This window comes from Mesoplodon bidens (genome assembly GCF_964165515.1).
Source record: "Mesoplodon bidens genome assembly, chromosome: 3".
NCBI classification, from domain to species: Eukaryota; Metazoa; Chordata; class Mammalia; order Artiodactyla; family Ziphiidae; genus Mesoplodon; species Mesoplodon bidens.
Window position 1 is genome coordinate 58,529,061 of NC_138178.1, and position 19,261 is coordinate 58,548,321.

The window sequence follows — 19,261 nt, forward strand, 5'->3', positions numbered from 1 at the left end:
ATTCCCTCTGGATACCCAGCACCCATAGAACTGCTCAGCTGACCCTCCCTTTGCCCAGCTGTCCTCTGACTCGCAACCATGTGTGGGCCTGCCTTCTGGTCCTGAGTTGTTGGTTGGGCCACAAGCTGGACCTCTGACCTCCTGGCCGGGCATTGGCCCTCCCACCTCAAGCGGTGCTTCTGACAGAGGAGGCCTTGCATGGCCTGTTACAGCGAGACCCTTGCTCGGCTTCATGAGGAGTAAAGGCTTCTGGTTGCCAGGGTTCTCTGACCCACCCCCATTAAAAGCTGTAGCTTCACTCAGGATGCCTCCCACCCCCTGGCCCATCTCCCTCAGCTCAGGGCGCAGACCCAAGTCCAGGGTTCCCCACCCGAAGCTGCACAACACCCGCCCTGGAATCATGTGAGTGGTGGCCTGGATGTACAATGGGGTGAGGGTGTGGGTTAGAGAGGGTGGGTTATCTTCTTCCTATTTTTCTTTCCTTTGCTGTTTTGTAAAGAACAGATATGCTTCCAGAAAATTCAGACAGTATAGAAACATGTCCCGAAGAAAATTAAAATCCCTCAAGTAATTCCACCCAAAGAAATCCATTGTCCCAAGGGGGAAAGGGGCGATGGGATGAATTGGGAGATTGGGATTGACATATATACACTCTTGATACTATGTATAAAATAGATTCCATAATGAGAACCTACTGTATAGCACAGGGAACTCTACTCAATGCTCTGTGGTGAACAAAATGGGAAGGAAATCCAAAAAAGAGGGATATATGTATACGTATAGTGATTCACTTTGCTGTACGGTAGAAACTAACACAACATTGTAAAGCAACTATACTCCAATAAAATTTTACAAGGAAAAAAAAAACAAAACCATTGCCTTCCAGATCTCGATACATCTCCATGGATAATCAGAAGCAGAGGTAATTCTGCATGCAAGGGATCACTGTTCACACTGTCTTGAAGCCCACTTTTTCTCCGTGAATAGTATGTCATGAAAATCTTTGCATGTCAGTTCTTTTAAAAGAAGAACTTTTCCTTTTTATGGCTGCATACTATTCCAGTGTATCAATACTAATATTATAATGACCATGTTTATTTTACAGATGTGTTATTTATTTGACCAGTTCTTGAAGGGGTTTCTTCAGGGTCTCAGCTTGGAATCTGCCCACATCTTGGGCCTGAGTCCCCTGCAGTGAGCTGAGTGAGTCTATACGGGGGCTGGTAAATCCTCCAACTTTGTTTGCAGAGCTGGCTTACAGAATCAGGAGTGGGACTCAGGCTGGCAGGTGTGGCTGATTGAATTCAGCTGACATTTAAGAGGCCTTCTCCATATGAGTCACTGTGTGAGGCAGTTCAGCGTGCATCTGTGCGACAGGGCATAGCCCAGCCCTCCTGCCTCTTTGCACTCTGAAGGGTGAGGAAGCGCCAGGAAGGAGCGTGGGAGTAGGGTTCCAAGCACGTGACTTTTCAGTCCCCTCCTCACAAAGCTGTGAGAGCATGCCTCACCTCTCTGTAAACACAGGGTCCAACCAGTTCATTCAGGAGCTTAGGTGGACAGAAAAATGTGACATCTTTGTTTTCACTAACAGCTAACTAAAATTTAGCATTTTCTTCAGGTGTGAATGCAGGTAACAAACCATAGTAGCATTACCAATCCGTGTGCCTTTTTCGAAATGAAAACCATGGATTCTTCTTCATATCACATTACGGTTGCTGTCCATACTTTGGGTTATCATTCATGCTCATTGCCAATTCATGTTTCCAGTGGCCATGTGACTCCTGCTGCATCTCGTTATTTCATGTATTAACAAAAACGCACATGTATTCTTAAATCAAAAGTTTAAAAAATATATTTTGATAACTGTCTCATTATAATTGGTTTCATTTGTAATTTCTACATATGTTATTCAATGTATTTAAAAACCGTATTCTGAGAAGGAGTCTATCCATTTCCTTCATACAACTGCCAAAAGAGTCCATGGTTTAAAATAAAAGAAAAAGGATGAGAACCCCAGACCAGGAGATCTCTTAGGGGCCTCCTTACTCTCATGTGGGTTCTTTCTGGTACCCCTCAACACAGGGATAGCCCCCACAGGCTTTTCCATCAGTCATCCACTCAACAGAGAACCTTAGTAAGCAGCCCCTGCGTCCCAGACACTGAGGGCAGTGCAAGCTGTTGTTCCCACCATTGATTGAGCACCTACTGTGTGCAGAGCCGTTGTCAGGCACCCGGTTGAATGTGGGAGGGAGAGGGTCCCCACCTTGGTGAGACCCTGGCTTGATGGAGGAGGCCTGGCCCCCACCCCTAGGGAGCTCCCAGTGTGCTCAGGTCCACTCTGACCCCTGCCTTGGCAAAGGAGACTGAACCCTTAGGTTGACCTCACTGAGCAAGATTGCCAGGTCTGCACAGAGAGCTCGGCTCTCCAAGTCCCATGACTGTGGCTGCTAGTTTGGGCCTGAGGAAGGACAGTCAAAGGAGGACTTAAGGGGCAGACGCCCAGTCCCAATCCCTCCAAGTGAGACGGGCCTGCCCCTGCTGGAGAACAGTGCTGAACCCTTTTCTCCCTCCCTGTCTCTTGCTCAGACACCATCTGGCTACATACCCAGTCCCAGGGCCAGTGGACAAACAGGCTGTATGAGTCCTTCAAGAAATCAGACCCAGTGGGCTGTGGTTCCGAGAGGCTCTCAAGGAGTTTGAAGATGAGAAGGAGTCAGAGGAAGCCGCAGGGAAGTGACTGCAGGGAAGTAAGTCTCCACCATGGTGACAAACCCATGGGGACCAAGTTGCCTTCTTAGTTGGCAACCACTGAGGAGCTGTCGTGTACACCGGCTGGATGGTGGCACACAGGGCGAGGCGACTACAGACTGTGTGGTCCAAGAGCCTCCTCGAAGCCTGACCACGCCAGATCCTCCCCCCTCCAGTGTGCTCCGTTAGAAAGAAGGGGACAATGCAAAGAGGGGGAAATTGAGATGAGAAAAACCCACCCCCACCTCTCTGCTCTAACGCTTTCTAACTGTATGGCCTTGGGCACATCTTTTAGCCTTGCTGAGCCTCGAGTTGTTCATCTACAAACTGGACGTGCTTCCCACCGTTGACTTTCCTTTTACACATGATTCTTCTAAGGACCAATGGAATGAATGCATGTCAAGTATTGAGTGAACTGAGCAACATGGTCCAGAGGGATCATTCATTATCACCATCACCATCAACACCGCCACCATATTATCATCATCACATCATCATCATCATCACCGTCACCATCACTATCACCATCATCATCACCATCACCATCAGCATTGTTATCTTTTGAGCCCTGATGAACTGCACAAAATTGACAATCTGCCAGTGCCTGGAGTGAATACAGGTTCTGGGAGGTTTGGGAGGAATACAGAGAGATCAGAGCAGCACCTGAGGAAGCAGGGATAGATGTAGGAGGCTGAGGGTGCCTGAACACTTAGTAGGCTGTACCACTAAGCCGGGAGACAGGTTAATATGTGGAAACCCTGTTGAAGGTCAAAGGAAGAAAGCCCCCAGGCCTGGCCCAGCCCTGCCTTGCCCCTGTGGAATTTAAAGTCCAGGGGAGAAAACCATGTGGAATCCTGCCTGGTCAGACCAGAGGGACCTTCTAGAACAGTGCCAAGAGCAAAGCTCCGGGAAATGGAGAGGTAGCTAGAAACAAGCAGAGTGTTCTTTCCTGTTAATCAGGGGAAACCTCCCAAAGGAGAAAGCTGATTTTCAAAGCTGGGCAAGTCTTGGCACACTGAGATTGGTGGGTAGATACACTAAAAGCGGCGTTTCCTTGGGGTCTTAAGCACCGCTGCCAGAGAATAAATTGGCACAATCTTTCTGGTGGGCAGTCTGGCTATATGTGTCAGCGTTTTAATATCTATACCCAATGGCCCAGCAATGCCATTTTTAGGGATTTAGCCTAAAAAGCTAATTGGACACGTACACAAGAAGTACATTAACCACCTTGTTCATTCATTCACTTAGCAAATATTTATTGAGCACAGGATCTACTGTTTTCCAGGTACTGTTTTAGATGCTGGAGATATGTCAATAAGCAAAATAGCCATTGGCACTGCTGTCCTTCTGGAGGGGGAGATAGAGAGTAAATGCACAAATAGATATAAAATGTGTCACGTGGTAATAAACGCTATGAAGAAAATCAGTTAGGATAAAGGGAAAGAGCTAATTTATATAATATACCGTGGTTGTTAACAAGAATGAGAAAATGAGGATAACCAAAATGCCCAACAATAGGGAAGCAGTTAAAGAAAGCGAAAGAGAGGCATGGACATATATACACTACCAAACGTAAGGTAGATAGATAATGGGAAGCAGCCGCAGAGCACAGGGAGATCAGCTCGGTGCTTTGTGACCGCCTGGAGGGGTGGGATGGGGAGGGTGGGAGGGAGGGAGATGCATGAGGGAAGGGATGTGGGAACAGATGTATATGTATGACTGATTCACTTTGTTATAAAGCAGAAACTAATTTAAAAAATAAATAAATAAAAAATAAAATACAAAAAAAAAAAAAAAGAAATTACTGATCGCCCATCTAATAGAATAGTAAGTTGCCTAAAAAAGACTATGTGAATGTATATGCATTAGCACGTAAAGCTGGTCAAGATGTAGTAAGTGGAAAGGGCAAGTTACAAAGCAGTACGTTCCATTTATGTGAAAGTGTGTGTGTGTGTGTGTGTGTGTGTGAAAAAGATCTGGAAGGACAGAGAAAATGTTTAGAGAAGTTGTGTCTTCCAATTCAGGGTACTTTTTTACATTATTCTTTAAAGTTCTGTAGTTTCTGAATCTTTAAAAAAACTAACACATACTGATCTTGTGGTTTTAATCATAAAGCACTGTTTTTTTTTAAACCAAACAGGGTTTGCAGCCCCAGCCCATCCACTTTGGAGCCTCGGCACAAGGTGCAATGGCCTCCAACAAGGATGTCTCTGTGGAGATGATGCCCTACAGGCCCAAGGGAACTCCACAGCAGGGGGATGAAGGCCTGGTGTACGTGGGGACAAAGGACAGGGTTCAGGCACAGTGGGAAGCTGCAGCTGAGGACCTGGGCCGGGTAAGGCTGAGGAAGCTGGGACTGGGGCCTGGAGAGCCAATGATTTTTCTTCCCAGGAACGGTGGGTGGGTCCTTGGAAGTTGGAAGAGAAGGCCTCAGGGGCAGGCCACGTTCAGGAAGGACCACACACCATGTGGTGTTTCTGTAGCCAGTCACCTGTATGGCACCTTCATAACTTTTGCCATATTTACTTCCCACAGGTAATATTTCCTACTGAATCTTTCTCCTTACATCCCAACATTACTTTCAACTTAATCGTATTTTAAAAGGACTCTTTAGATTGCCATGTTTAATGAAGAACCAGTTATCATGTGCCATAAACAGAAGATAACTCTGAAAGCAAAAATAATGTAATTAAATTCTTGCCTGCTAAGTGAGGCTCTGAGCCTGAGCTGCATCCACTGCTTGTTCCCTCTCTCTCTCTCTCTGTCATGCTCTCCATCTCTTTCTTTCTCAGATTGTTAAAAGAAAAGAAGGAGGAGGGATTAGTAAGTGTTAGAGAGATTAAAGATATAATAACCATGATGTAAGGCTTCCTCCTTGCAATCAGAAGGATTTTAAAAAATTGTAAGAGAAGTATCCCTCTCACAGTGTACTTCCTAAAATAATCCTCACAAGCAGTTCACATCCAGCACTGTGGAGGACACAGAATTCGGTTGCCCCCAAAGAAGCAACGTGATGTGACGTGGTGAGCGCAGGATGGGCAGTTGGAGACCCAGGCTCCACCCAGAGCTCTATGGGAACTTGGGCGAGTCATTTCCACACTCTCGGGTTTTGGCTTCTCTCTGTGAAATAAGGGATTTGCCTGGATGATTGTGAAGGTCACTACTCACCAGAGAGAAACTATCACAGGCCCCTGCAGCCCTTTTTTGGGGGGGGGGGTCTGTTTCCTTCATCTTCAGGAAGGAAGCACTTTGACCTCAGGGAATCTGGTCTGCCTGTCCTCGGGGGCTGGAGGAGTTAGGCAGAGCAGAGGAGGCCTGCTCCCTGCCCTCAGGCAGCTCCCTGTCAGCAAGCCCCGAGCAGGGTCCCAAGGGCAGGGGCAAACTCTGAACCAGGCCCATGCGTGGCTTTTCTGCCTGGAGCAGCTGGGCAAAGCTTCCAGGAGGAGCAGCCACTCCAAGTGAGCTACACACTGAAGGAGGCACAGGAATTTGCCAGCTGGGCAAGAGGAGAGCGAGCTCTAGGCACAGGGAAAGAACGTTCAAGGCCGGGGCTGTGTCTAGAAACATGAAAGCCATCGGGAGTGGCTGAGCCCAAGAGGCGGCTGGGGTGAGTGTTCTCCCATCACACCCTGAAGCTGACTTGTGCTGGACCTCTAGAGTGATTGTTACATTTTCAGGAATTTTGAGAGCCAGTTATTAAGCACAGTCATTGGTGAGAGCCATGACGGCAGTGTTTACACCGGAAATCTAGACACTAAAAATCAGGAGTTTGTCATTGCTGGCGGTGGTGCTTTCTTTTTCTGAGGAGTCCGTGTACCACCACACCACTGATGTTCTCCCTCAAAAGTGCCCCATGCTCCCTGGAATGGTTGGGGCAGAAAAGGCAATTCCCTTTTTGTAAGGTTGCTCAGATGGGCAAGGTCGAGGATGCCTCTGAGAAATGCCTGGCCCGCCCACTCCCAGAGACCCAGCTTCTCTGCTCTAGTCCCCGCAGGTCTCCAAGGTGTCCTCTGAGAACCACCGGCTCTGTAACATCAAGGGGAGAGGCTCAAGGGGGTGGCCCCAAGCAGAGGAATCGAAGCCTCTGCCTACGGGGAGGGCTTGCTGTGGCTCTTGGTACCCGGGTTCCACAGTCCCCACGGTCTGACTCCCAGGTCTCCAGATAACAGAACCAAACCCCTGCCCTCGCAGGGCACACGGGGCGTGCTGCCTGGGCCCTGCTCTCACCAGCTCTGCACGCGAACATTCTAGGGCTCTCCCAGACTCGGACTCAGACCACAGCGTGTAGAATGTGCTCTGAGTGGGAGCCACTTACTCCTGGGCTCCAGCCCAGGAGATAACTGCCTGCATATAAAGGGAGGTCCTGAAGCGTCGGGGTCCACTTCTCCCTCACCCACCCACCCTGTCTTTCCGCTAACCCCTCCTGCATGCAGTGCTACATCGATGGCCCTTACGGGACCCCCAACCGCAGGATCTTCACCTCCGAGCATGCTGTGCTCGATGGGGCAGGCGTCCGCATCACCCCCTTTGCTTCCATCCTGCAGAGCATCTTGTACAGGTGGGTGGACAGGCTGTGGCCCTGCCTGCATCCCAGGGCAGAGTCCTGAGAGACGGCCTCCCCTCCCCGCCCTGCCTTCTCCCTCCTTTCACCTGGCTCCCTCCCCTTTTCTCTTTCCTCTCCTGCTCTTTTTCGGGTCTCACCCCTCCCCCTCCTCATGGGGTGGGCCCTGCCACCCCACCTCCCTCCCTGTGCCCTGCACTGTTCTCTGGGATCCTGAGAAATCTCATACTCACCCCAAACTCAAAAGCCCCTCCTCTCTTCTCCCCTCAGGCACCAGAAGAGAACGCACATCTGCCCCAACTGCCAGCACTCTGGTGTGCAGGATGCTGACATGAAATTCCACAAGGTGAGTGAGCATCGCCTCCTGCAGGAAGGACTGGGGAGCTCCCCAGACACCAGAGCTAGGTGCCCCCTGTGCAGAGGCAGGGGAAGGATAGATGACCTCTCCCCGGCTTGTATCCATTAGTCTCTGTGTTCAGGGCTCCCCCAGAGAGACATTCTGGGCCCTAAAGGCGGGCATCTCATTAAAGAACACGGAGCCTGAAAATCAGGCAGCCGGGATTCAGTTACAGCCATGACGCTTGCTAGTCGTGACCTGATGGTGGTTTTAAAAATGAAAACGTTTGCCGTTTGAAAATTTATTATTCTGTGTAGGCCACTTCAAAGAGTTTCTAAAAAAAAATAATGAAGGAATGTTTTTCTGGCTGTCCTAAACTTAAGATCTCAGAATACTGCTTGCTGTAAACAATAGATTATTAGAGAAAATCCTGACCTGGCTCTCAGGACCCCGAGCTCTGATCCCATGCTGCTCTGTGGCCTGGGCAATGTTCCTCACCTCTGCGAGCCTCGGTCTCCCCCTCCCTTAAATGGGGGCGATAACGTGTGCCCTGCTAACAGCAGGGTGGTTACACCAGAGCCCTGGGGATCACAGATATGAGTGAATGAGGTAGGCCCCCCTCTGAACTGGACCCTTCTCCGTAGGTGGACTTCATCTGGATCAACCGAGACTAGCGGTCTTTCGAGTGGTTTGTGAGCCTGCTGACCAGACTGGAGATGGACCAGGCCGAGGAGACTCAGGAGGGTAGGAGAGGGGTGGGGCCTGAGGATGATGGAGGTGGGGCAGCGGGGTTCAGGGTCTCTTTAAGAAAATGTTTAGATTATTCTATCAAAAATGTGGGGGAGAGGGGGCTGCTCTTTTCCCCCAATAAAATGTAATATTTTGTGAAACTTAAAAGAGAGAAGAGAAAAAAAATTTATAATCCCATCCAGGTATCCAGGCATTTTAAAGGATTTCCTTCTGATATTTTTTCTTATTCATATTTTATAAAAATGTATAGCCTCCCCCACTCCATTCCTCTTTTTTATGGCATTTCTTTTTATTCAAAATGAGGACTTATTAAAAAGTTAGATTACCAGGCCTCATTCCAGACCTTCCAAGTCCGATTGTCTGGGAATAGGGCCCGGGAAGGTACATTTTAACACAATTCTCAGATGATTTGTATTCACACTTTTTTTTTTAAAGTTTTTTTGAGGGATAATTTACATACAATAAAATTCATCAACTTAAGTGTCCAATAAAGACAATGGCACTTTGACAAGTGTGTCCAGTTGTATAACCATCACCATAATCAAAACATGGGACATTTCTATTACCCCCAAAAGCTCCCTCATCTCACTTTGCATCAATACCCTCTCTCCACTTGCAGCTCCTGGCAACCTCTGATCTGCTTTCGATCACTATAGTTTTTCCTTTTCTAGAATTTCATAAAAATGGAATCATATAATATGTATGTAGTCTTTTCTAACGTCTTTCACTAAACATAATACCTTTGAGATTTATCCATGCTGTTGCATGTTAAATTAAAATAAGTAGTTAATTCCTTTTTGTTGCTGAGAAGTGTTCCATTTTCTGTATATACCACAATCTTTTTCCACTCAGTTGCTGATGGATGTTAGAGTTACTTCCACTTTTTATCCATTTTTGACTATGAAAGTCTCTGTGTGGACATATGTTTCCTCTTCTCTTGGGTAAATACTTAGAATTGGGATTGCTGGGTAGTATGGTATGTGCTAAGTTTTAAAAACTGTCAAATTATTTTTCCCAAATGACTGTACCACTTTGTATCTCCATCAGCAGTGGAGTCCCAGTTGCTCCACAACCTCATCAACATTTTTTCTTTACATCTTTATTGGAGTATAATTGCTTTACAATGGTGTGTTAGTTTCTGCTATATAACAAAGTGAATCAGCTATACATATACATATATCCCCATATTCCCTCCCTCTTGAGCCTCCCTCCCATCCTCCCTATCCCACCCCTCTAGGTGGTCACAAAGCACCAAGTCATCAACACTTGATGTTGGCAGTCTTTTTAATTTTAACCATTCTAGTGGGTGTATAGGGATATCTCAATATGCTCTTAATTTGCAGTTCCCTAATTAATTATGATGTTGAAGATATTTTCATGGTCTTATTTGCTGTTTGTATGCCTTCTTTGTAAAGTGTCTGTTCAAATATTTTGTCTGCTCTTTAAATCCAGGTATTTTTCTTCCTTTTATTAAATTGTAAGTGTTCTTCATATATTATGGAAACAGGTCCATTACCAGGTGTACATTTTATAAATATATTCTCCCAGTCTGTGGTTTGTCTTTTCATTTACTTAAACTGTCTTTTGAAGAACAAAATTTTGAAATTTTAATAATGTCCAGTTTATCAGATTTCTTTCTCTTATTCTTCATGCTTTTTGTGTCCTAACTAAAACCTTTGCCTCACCCAAATTCATAAGTATTTACTCTTAGGTTTTCTCCCAGAAGTTTTATAGTTTTAGCTCTTTATTTAGATCAGTCTCATAGTGAGTTCAACAAGGTCCAGGTTATAAGGTGAATATGCAAAAGTCAATTCTATTTCTATTTACAAACAACAAATAATTAGTATTTGAAAATCTTTAAATAGTATTTTAAGAACCATGAAATACTTAAGGATAAATATAGCAAAATACAGGCAAGATCTGTATACTAAAAACTACAAAACATTTCTGAGAAACTGTTTTTTTATATTTCTTTTACTTGAAGTTCATTGAACTTCTTGGACATCTGGGCTTATAGTTTCCATCAAATTTGGATAAATTTCAGCCATTCTTTCTTTACATATTTTTTTTCTGTCTCCCCTTCTCCTTCCTGTCACTTCAATTACACAGATCTTAGACTGTTTGATATCTCACAGGTTATTGTGAGTATGGTTGTTGTTTTTTCCTCTCAATCTGTGCCTCATATCAGATAGTTTCTATTGCTATGTCTTCAAGTTCACTCATCTTTTCTTCTGCAGTAACTTATCTATCCTTCCCATCCTAATAAAAGTCCCAGCAGGTTTTTAAAAATAGATATCAAGAAGCTTATTCTAAAATTTATAGGGAAAAACCAAAGGACCTAGAATAGCTATTAATCCTATCCATTGTGTTTTTCATTTCTCTTATTGTGTTGTTCTTCTCTAGAAGTTCCATTTGGGTATCTTTTATGTTTTCCATTCCTCTTCTCATCATAGCTGCTTTGTTTTGTTTTTACATTCTCAAGCGCATTTATAATATTTGCTCTAACATCTTTGTCTAAGTCCATCATCTCTGTCATTTCTGCATCTGTTTCTAATTACTAATTTTCTCCTAGTTATGAATCATATGTTCCTGTTTCTTTACATGCTTGATAATATTTTACTGGATGGCGAGTACTGTGAATTTCATGTTGTGTTCTGGATTTTGTGGTATTTCTTTAAATAGTACTGTACTTTGCTTTGGTGCACAGTGACATTGTTTAGGATGGTTTGGATACTTTCAAGACTTGCTTTTAACTTTTGTTAGGATGAGTCCAGAGCATCCTTTATTGTGGGGCTAATTCAGCCCCAGGGCTGAGGTGCTGCACCTCTGAGGACTCATCCTACTGCCTTGTATATTAGAAGGTCTCTGCACTCTTGATGGTGGAACACAAACTATTGCCAGCTCTGTTTTGAGCTCCAAGTACTGTGAAACCTCATGTTTTCTGGTAATTTTCTTTCACATGTGTACAGATTAACACTGAGCCAAAGACTGAGGGGGAACTTTATGCAGATTTCCAGAGCTAGTGAGCCCTCATCCTCCCTTCCTCTTTCTCTTCTTCCTTCGGTCTCTCTTCCTCTCTGCAGTTGCCCTTTTTCTAGTTTTGTGCCTGGCACGTTCTAGCTGTCCTGGCTCCCTGATCTCCAATTTCTGTCTCCTCAATTCAGTGAGGCCGACACCAGGCAATTGTAAGGCTCACTTCAGTGTTTCCTCCCTCAGTAATGACAGTCCTACATGACCTGTTGACCAATGTCTGGAAACCATTGTTTTATATATCTTGCTTATTTTTCTAGTTGTTCAAGGTGAGAGAGTAATATGGTTCTTTTTACTCAAGCATAAATTTTTAATAGACGTAATCTGTAAGTAGAAACGAACATGTGAACAAACGTATATATTTATTGGGGGTGTGTGCTCAATATGTTTCCTGATGAGGTAGCAATCAAAAAGTTTAGAAAGTAGTCTAAGATAAAAATTATACAGCTTGGCATGTATGAATTCTTTTGCTGATGGTCCCTTCTTTTATGCATTCATTAAACTGGAATGTTTAAATGTCCTCCCCCCAGTCCCTGCAGCCTCCCCTCCCCGCCCAGCAAGTGTTGTATACTACATTTTTTACTAAGCATTGCATGATAACATGTTTCTCTGGGTTATTTAATAGTCCTCATGGGACATCTTTGTGGAACACTGAGGTTTTGTACTATGTTTAAAGTTAATCTGTTAGTCATTATTTTGTTTTGTTATGTTTTACTTACGGAAGATCTTATATAAGGAGGAATATCTCTAGATATGTTTCTAACTTCGAGAGAATTGGTGAGGTTTTTTTATAGTGTTGAGTTCACTGGAACTAGATCTTATTTGGCTGGTTAATTATCACAAGGTTGCCATGAGTAAATTCAAATTCCTATGCTAAACATAGTTTATAAGTTCAAGTAATCAGACACAGTTTTCTACAAAAAACATTCAAACACATATAGTTTACTATAAGAAACATCCAAAGCCTTAAAGCACCAGTCAACAGTCTTTGGAAGAGAACAAATAAACCCTAGAATGTTGTAGTAAAGCTTCTTGCTCTTTCTTGTAAATAACAATTAAAGCAAATATTTATATAGCATTGACTTTGTTCTAAACGCTTTTAAGTATATTAATTCATAAGAAACTTGCTTTTATGATGACAGCCTAAGGGAAAAGTTTAGATTTAATTTAAATTTTCTAGTTACTGGTATATAAATATTTGCGGTTTGCTTCTTCCTAATCTGTGTAAGCAAAGGGTAACAGCTAACCCGCTGCTTTGCATTCTCAAAGCCACTTGAGTCAACAGCTTTGTTACCTCAAATTTCTTCCAAGGTTTCTCATTGCAGCTGAAGCACATGGCCTCTGATTTCAACTTTAATCATATACCGAGGTTTGAGTCAAAGAATTTGTGGTTTATAATTTTTAATTTCTATAGCTTAAGCTTCAATTGTGCTGTTTGAGTTGAGTCTTTTACTCTATCCCATAATAGCTATAGAACCTTGGGCACATTGCTTTGCCTCTATCTTCTCATCTGAAAAATATGGATACTACTAAGTACCTACCTCGTAGGATTGTTGTGAGGATTGGGTGAGAGATCATCTGTACAGCACTTAGAACAAGGCCTGGAGCTTAATAACTGCTCAGTAAATTTACCAGTAGTAGAAGTTGTACTAATAGTAGTAGAGGTGGTAGTACTACTACTAGTAGTAACTGCTCAATAAATGTAATAGTAGTAGCAGAAGTAGTAATAGTAGTAGTAGTAATTGCTCCATAAATTTAATAGTAATAGTAGTACCAGTACTAGTAGTATTTAATGGCTATGTAATGAATGATACAGTGGTTTGCCGTAAATTATTTAACCATGCCCCTACTACTGAACATTTTGTTTATTCCTAATTCTCCACTATCATAAGTAAAGCTGCAATTAATATGCATGAGCACATAGTTTTGTTTTCCCCTTCCTTTGGATGATTTCCTTAAGAGAGTGTCCCAGAAATGGGAGGACTGTCTGGAACACACTGTCTTGGAGAGAGCAAAAACCTCCACAGCGCCTCCTTCTCCCTCCCATTCTGATGTCTCATTCTCTCCTTTCTTACCCCTGTGTGGGGGAACGGGGGGGTGGGGGGCAGTGACTCTGAGGGAGAAGGGCCAGGGCTCTCTCAGGTGGGCATCCCTTACGGTATGTCTTCTTCCCTCCTGCACCACCACACTACTCAAGTTCAGTGATGTGTGAAATAAAATGTGGTGTCCCTCCTAGGGCCATTTGCATTTTAACAATGGCTAGGATCTTGAGCCAAAGGAAAAGTGGGCTAATCGTGGCATATGAAACAATAGAGGACAAGCTGGAATGGCCTGAATCCTTTAGTGAGAGAGAATCCTTTAAGGATAAAGGATTGTCAGCTCATGAATCCAACATGGTAGATCAGGCCCCGCCGTTCCTGGCCTGCATTGTGGCAGGGGTGTGGGGCGGCACTGGCCAGTCTTCTCCCCATAATGGCACACCGGGAAAATGACAACATTTGTTTGCCACCTCTGGGAGAATGGAGGAAACTGCTTGAGCACAGAGGTGCCCACCTGGATGTACCAATTGCCCTAGAGCTGGCGGGATCAGTATCTCACAAACCTGTCCCATTGCAGACACAGAGCTGTGGACGCTCAGGCCTAATGCGTCTCCTAGATGCCAGTCTCTGCTCTGTCCCTTCAGTCCTCTGACTCCCCTCCCTGAAATGCTCTTTTCATCTCATCATGCCCTGCTCCAGTACCCTCTCCCTGCCCCCGTTCCCTAGCTGGGCATTCCAGATTCTTCACATTCTGGCCTCCGTGTGTATCCAGGCCTACCCGCTGTTGTCCCCATTCAAGGATGCTGTGCTCCAGCCGGGCAGTCACATCATGCCCCACAGACTCCAGCCTCCCACCTTTGTCTCATGCTACTCCCTTCTTAGGGTGCCTTCCTTCACCTCCCCTTTGAGTCTCAGCCCTCTTCCAAGACCTCGCCCAATCCCCACTGTCCCAGGAAGCAGCTGCGTGCGCTCCAGCCTTCCCTGTATATCAGTAGCATTTGCTGTCTGATCCACTCACTCAACCCTTGACTCTCTGGTCCCAGTGGTCTTTCCATATGTGTATGGCTTGTGTTCCCCAACTAGGCTGAGCAGACACCATGAGGCACAGAAGGGCATGAGTTCAGAGACCAAGGACAGCCACGCTGCCCTGGGATTCATTTACCTTCTGTAAATATAAGGTCCAGGTCCTGGGGTGGTTGTGAGACTTACATTACACAATGGCTATACGATAACTCATCTATGCCGTGCACAGGGCCTACCCAGCTCGAGCAGCTCAAGATAGCCATCTTTCCTCTCTACAGCACTGGTCAAATGGAGGTACTGGGTGAATACGGTTGGCTGACAGTGTGAGTCCCCCTTCAAGTCACAGGACAAGGTGGCTGGCATCCTGCCCTGTCCCCATCATGGGTGCTGGCCTCTCAACCCTGCCCTCTCCTCCCCAACGTAGGCCGTTTCCTGGAGCTGCACACGTATATGACCTCCATGCTGGGCAAGAATGACATGAAGGCCATTGGTTTGCAGATGGCCCTCGACCTCCAGGCCAAGAAGGAGAAGAAGGAGTCCATCACAGGCCTCCAGACACGCAGCCAACCTGGGCGGCCAGATTGAACAAGGTAAAGGCCACCTGGAGCCCTGAAGCCTGCAGGGACTAGTGGGTCTGAGAGCCTGAAGTAGTGACTGGGGAGATTAGGGCCAAACAAGCAGGGGCAAAGCTTGAGGCCAGCATCCGAGTCCAGCCAGGATCTCAGGGCTGGAACGGGAGGCAGGGGACCTACATTCTGGCTCCATCACTAGCTCCCTTTGTTCCAGCCCTAGCCTCCGTTTCCCCATCTGATCACAGAGGAAGTTCGCCCATATAACCTCCAAGGCCTCTCCCAGCCCTGACCCCCTACAAACCAGAGTCTGAAGGCCCCAGTGGACAGAGCCCCAGGGAGGCATCAAGTCTTATCCCTTCCTAGTACAAACAGGGAAACTGAGGCCCAGAGCCACAGAATAGTTTGCAGTCTTTCTATTTTATTCCTCAGATTGGTTTTATTATTTTTTTTCCTCCCTGAGCACTTAACAGTTGGGGTGCAGAGTTTGCCTGAAGTGACCAGAAGGTATTGCTTTTCAAACTGCTATAGATGATCCATGTTTAGATAGTGAGAGCCTGGGGGGAATGGGATGCCAGTGGGGCTTCGGCACCAAGAGAACTTTAGGCAAAGGCAATTCTTAAGCAGAACTTGGGGTGGAAAGGGGTCCTCGCTGGGGGAGAAAGTCTGCCTTCAGGAAAGCGGCATTTTGATGGAGGCCCGTGGGCTAGCATGAGGTTGGGGCTTTGGAGGTCAGTGCCATCGCCCTACAGCACTGCAGCTGTTTTAGTGCACATCTCCCCCATGGATGCAGCTCCTTGAACCGAGGGCCTGGGTCTTATTTCTTTCTGGTCCAGCCCCTCCCTAGGGTTGGAGTCAGGTTACTCACTGAGCAAACGGCCCCTAAACTAATGGCTGAAGCCAAGCAGCTGTGCCCTGGGGCTCCTCATGGGGAGGACAGCCATCCTGGCCCATCATGTCTTCGGCTCCACTGGGTGTGTCACTAGACAGGTCCACGGTCCCCCCTCTTCTCCCTCTGCTCTCCCCCAACCCTGTGCAGTCCAGGTGTTCCAGAAGTTAGCCACTGAGAAGAAGGGCAAGGAGCAGGTCTTCTTCTGTGGCTTCCCAGCTCTGGCCAAGGTGCTCAAGGGCCATTGTAAGCAGTTCAGCTTCAAGTTTTTCCAAGGGAACTTCTAGCCCCGCCTCTCCAAGCTCTGCCCAAACCCGCACTGCCCACCAGCCGGATCGGATTGCTACCAGGGCCCTGCAGAGACCAGCCTCAGACGACCCAGAAAATCCTCCTTAACGTGCAGAACAGGAGGCCCTAGGGGACAGATGGACTTCCTTCAGAGCCCAGGGAGAAGGGCAGGGCCTTGTGCGGTGCTGCTGTGAGTTCTGAGATTGCTGTGGGACTGGTCAGACTGGGGGCGGTGGATGGAGGGGACATGGTTGGGGAGTGCAGGGGGCCTTCTCAGGGCAACAGCTTCTCTAGAAGTCCTCTGAGGATGCCTTCCCTTCCTACTACAGTGGTCCCAGACCTGCCTAATCATCACGATCATTCAGGAACTTCCACACACTCAGCATGTTATTATGAAAAATTTCAAACATACAGAAAGTTAAAACAATTGTGCAGTGGACAGTGTTACCCACTTTCTAGATTCCTCAGTTAACATTTTGCTGTATTTGCTTTACTGTGTGTTTTCCATCTATCCCTCCCTCTAGCCGTCCACAAATCTATCCCATTTATCTGATGCATTTCAAAGCACACTTTGCTACTCAGAGGAGCTTTCTTTAAATGTAGATTCCTGGGTCCCACTCCCAGAAATTCTGATTCTGAAGATCAGGGGGTGAGACCTGGAATGTGTATTTTATCCCAAATCCATTCCCATAGGGAGAGATAAGCAGCTAATTTTCCCTTCTCCTTATGTCATTGTCTTCCCATCTCCCTATTTATCTGTGTCCCTTTTCTCCCTATTTATCTCTGTCTGCCTTTCTCCCTGTGTCTCCCCCCTGTGTGTGTCCCTCCCTTGCTCTGCATGATGGTTTTCCCTTCTCTGCACACACTGAGTCATTAGAGAAGCAGTATGGAGACAGCGTCTCTGTGTGTGTCTCTCCATGGGGGGGTCACAGAAAGGCCTTGTGCCCAGGAATCTAGCAGGTTGTGACTTGACGCTCAGTTCAGCCATGCCCCAGTGACGTGGCCCTGGCAACCTCTCTGAGCCTGCTTCTTCATCTGGAGTATGTGGGCCCGGTGCCCCGTCCTCCCTGATCACGGTTGCTGAGGGTGAAATGATATACCACCATTAGTGCCCAGGACATTCATCCTCCATCCCTGGGTGGCTCTTTATTGCTCCAGGCATCTGAGTCTCTGCATCTTCCCTCTGCACCATAGCTCCCTCTGGTCTGTGTTCCAGCCTCTGTCTGCATCTGTCACTGTCCGGGTAGGAGTGGATGGCAAGGACAGAAAATACAAAAGCCCCCCTAGGAGACTCTTGGGGGAGGAGAGGTCCTAGGTGGCAGGCAGGCGCAGGAGGGCTAGCCTCACCTGTCTGATCCGAGCTGGGCATTTTCTCTCTGCCCCACACTGCAAGCCCCTGGTGACCCCACCGTTCCCGGGCATCCTCTGCCTTGCAGCTGGTCTTGCTGGGCTCCATCTCTTCTGTGACAGCCTAAACTCTCCTCCCCAAAGCTGCCTTCAGGGGGTTGGAATCAGGAACTTTTCAATGGGATTGTAGATTGTACCTTTCTTTTCTGTGGGTTGGAAGTACTTGGCGTAGAACAGGTAAAGAAGCTGGTGACAACCATGATGGTGACACCCATTGTAAAGGGCTGGGCATCAAAGGGGGAGGGCAGCTGGGATGCAGCCAGTGAGGGGAGTGCAGAGGACGAGCAGAGAGGACCCTTGGAGTCATCTTGCGGATGACAATGAAACAAAGTCGGTGGGAGAAGTTCTTTTCAAAAAGAAGCAGCAAGAAAAGGGGATGGTGGATGAGGATATTGAAGTGCATCTTGGGGCAGAGGGTGAAACGCAGAGTGAGGACTGAGACAGAGAAAAGATGGGACACAGGACGTCATATCCAAGATGTGGGAGGAGCTGGAGGAAGAATACAAGAGGAAGAGTGGGACCCAGCTGTCAGCTCTGTGGTGAAGGAGGCAACCACGTGCCGTGTGGAGGGCAGGAAGATGGAGAACTGGGCTCAAGGAGCCTCTCCTGGGGCTGGGAGCCAGCATATCTGGGAGGCCTTATGTTGGGGCACTTGTGCATGATCGTGTTTAATTTTCAACAAGCCTGGGATAGGCTCCCAACTCACGTGGAGAAACTCAGACCAAGAGAAGTTGTTACCAGCTTAACTGGCAACATTCTTGGAACCCATTTCCTCCTGTTGAGTCTGTGTTTTCCCCTCGTAATCAGACCTGGGAAGGCTTGGAAAAGCAAAAACAAAAACAAAAACAAGAACGGGAACAAAATACAACTGTCACTCTATGGAGGGTAGAGAGAGGTAAGCTAAGAGGTCCTGATGGGCTGGGGTATCTAAAGAGGATATAGCAAAGTCACGGGGGAGTTGGCAGGGCAGAGTCTGTTTAGCACAGGACTTCACACACACACACACACACACACACACACACACACACACACACACACACACACGACTCACCATTGTTTTACATTTCGCCCAGTCTCTGTCCACAGTGCCCTAAAACACGGGTGCCCCAGTCCTCAGTCCCTTGCTCTCTCTTTACAGACTTCTACCGTTCTCCCACTCCTCTATACAAACAGCCAACTGTTCATGTAGAACCTTGTCTTCCAAAGGGCGTGGAAGCACGTGGAGGAACTTGCACCTCGATTCTAAAATGCCTGAAGGATCCACACGTGTGACTTGTGACCACGTGTAGCGAAGGCTTTCTCTCCAGACATATTCTTCTTGCCCACTAGAGGGCACTGCGGAACCAGCGATCTCGGGAGGTTTTGTTTTGCTGGGAGGGACACTGGTTGCTGAACCTTAGTGAATCAGGAAGAGCCAGGGAAGACCGTGCCCCACCCCAAAGCTCCCGCCCCGGGCCACACCTCCAGCCCCAGACTCGAGCAGAACCGTGAAGTCCAGAGACTTCATTTTCTAGATCAGGGTTTCTCTAGCCGCCAGCCCCTTACCCCAACACACAAATGCACGCACAACCCTCCTCTCCCAACCCCCTGCCCTCATACACACACACACACACACACACA

General features: G+C 46.8%; 1 pseudogene across 1 annotated transcript in view; it reads left to right on the forward strand.

Annotated features, from left to right (window-relative positions):
* The window catches only part of LOC308614810 (NADPH oxidase 5-like), a 110,682-nt pseudogene extending 94,449 nt beyond the window's left edge, over positions 1-16,233 (forward strand). The window contains exons 10-15 of the transcript in view: positions 2,587-2,747; positions 7,182-7,306; positions 7,580-7,655; positions 8,291-8,390; positions 14,913-15,078; positions 16,102-16,233. The product of the transcript in view is annotated as an NADPH oxidase 5-like (transcript). The remainder of the gene's footprint in view (positions 1-2,586; positions 2,748-7,181; positions 7,307-7,579; positions 7,656-8,290; positions 8,391-14,912; positions 15,079-16,101) is intronic.
* The last annotated feature ends 3,028 nt before the right edge of the window (positions 16,234-19,261 follow it).